We start from the raw sequence: 2,285 nt of genomic DNA on the forward strand, positions 1-2,285 counted from the left end.
TAAATCCCTGGTCAAAGGGTATCGGTCTGTGAAGTTATATGAGATCGAGTAATTAAGAGAGATCACTTGTGGCGACCTCAGGCGAATCAGGGGTGCCATAGAAAACTTGTCCAATTTGTAGAAAAATTGTTCAATTTTGATCCAATTAGGCTAATTATGTGGCATCCCAAAATTCAAGACATCCTCTAGAGAAATTAAAGCCTATAATTAGGTAATGAAATTACCTATGGTCTATGTGTTAGCCATTAGTTTCTTAAGGCTAGGTGTTATTGTGCTTGTGTTTATGAATTTTGAATTTAGGACTATATGGTAAATTAATAATCTATGCTTGGCCATGCACTTTATAAATTAAATTTCAATAAATGAAATGTCATAAGACTTTGGCCATGTGGAAAATTTAAAGTTTAAAATATTTATAAAAGAAATTCAAAAAAAAAAGGGGGAAAAGATCAATTTTTAGGTTGGGCCTTAGGCCCATTGGCCAAAGCCTTAGTGGGCCAAGCAAGTCGGCCCAATTAGGCCCACAAAAGGGGGCTGTCGACCAGCCCAAGAGGAGGCCCAAGAGTGGCCGGCCCAAGCCCACCTTGCATGTCCTCCAACACTTGTCTTCAACCTTGCCACTTGTTCTCTCATTTTTGCCACTTGTCCCCCATGCAAAATAAGATGGCATGCAAATATATATAACCAAAAAGAGAGAGAGAGAGGGAGAGAGAGAGAGAGAGAGAATTGTGCGAGAGAGAGGGAGAGTGGCCGAGAGAGGAGGAGCTCGTCCGTCGCCGGTGTGCTGCCGTTCGTGAGGTCTAGAGGCAAGTTGGGAATACACTTTCTACTCTTGCACCATTGTTTTCGCATGAACTGTTTGGAGTCAGAATCTTGTTTGAGCTTGCATGTGTGTTTAGAGTCAGATTTTGGCTTCAATATCTTCATGAAAGTTGTAGCTAACATCTTGAAATATAACATACTGAAATTTCGTGGAAAATTATGGATAATTGAGGGGTCAAACTCTCATCTTACGGAGATGTCAGATCTGGAATGTTTTCGCATGAATCCGCTCGAGTCAGAATGTTGTGTGAGCTTGCATGCATGTTTGGAGTTCGATTTTGGCTTCAATGTCTTCATGGAAGTTGTAGATAACATCTTGAAATATAACATACTGAAATTTCGTGGAAAATGATGGAGATTTAAGGGGCTAAAGCTTCATCTTACGGAGACCCCAGATCTGTGATGTTTTCACTGACCTCTTGTTGGATTCTTGGTTGCATGTTGGTTTGTGATGCAAATATGACTTCGTTGTCTTCTTGAAAGTTGTAGGTAACATCTTAAACTACAACATAATAAAATTTTAAGAGAAATGAAGGAGTGTAGCCTAGTTAATCGGCTAGATCTTGGAGATGCTTGATTCTGTTGAAGTATACCGAGACACCCGAGACTTCAAGGACTTAAAAGAGGATCATGCTTTGGTTATTTAACCTAGATCTCTTCATGAAACTTGTAAAGGACACATTGATACATAACATACTCGAATTTTAGAGGAAACGAAAGGGATTAGATGGGTCAAACCTAAGTTTTTCGGTGATATGTACTCTGGACGAAACGGTAGAGGTTCCAGAAGCTTCGTGGAGTTGTATAAATTAATCTATAAATAATTTGACTTAGAGTTCTTCATGAAAAATGCACGACAATTTGTTGGCTATCACCCTATAAAATTTCGTAATTTTTGGAGGCCGAATAGATATTTTAATTAAATTTATTCGGAAACTGTGCATTTGGTTTAAATCCGAGAATTATAGGATGTTTTGGGGAAATTGTGGAATTTGGTAAAAATTTAAATTGGCCACGAATTTTGCAAGAAAATATCATCCTATGGGTTTGTTAAATACTTCTTGGATTTTTGGGAAATTATTGATATTAAATAATAAAATAATAAAATAATAAAATAATAATAAAATAAAATGGATTTTTATTTGGCCATGGATTCAATTGTATTTGGGTAGCATATGTGTGATGAGGTCTTTGCACATGTATTTGATTGAGATGTATATGTGATAAAGTCTTGATATGCCTATGACATGGTCCTTGTACATGTATTGAATTGAAATGCTTATGTGATTAAGCTATGACATGTGCATGACATGTGAATTGAAATGCTTATGTGATTAAGCTATGACATGTGCATGACATGTGAATTGAGATGCAAGTGTGATATGTTTGATGCCATGCCAAATTGCCATGTTAAATTGAGATAAAAAAATAAATGTGGATGAGAATGAGGTTGTGGTGGAGGA

This window comes from Eucalyptus grandis, chromosome 5 (assembly GCF_016545825.1).
Source record: "Eucalyptus grandis isolate ANBG69807.140 chromosome 5, ASM1654582v1, whole genome shotgun sequence".
Lineage (NCBI taxonomy): Eukaryota > Viridiplantae > Streptophyta > Magnoliopsida > Myrtales > Myrtaceae > Eucalyptus > Eucalyptus grandis.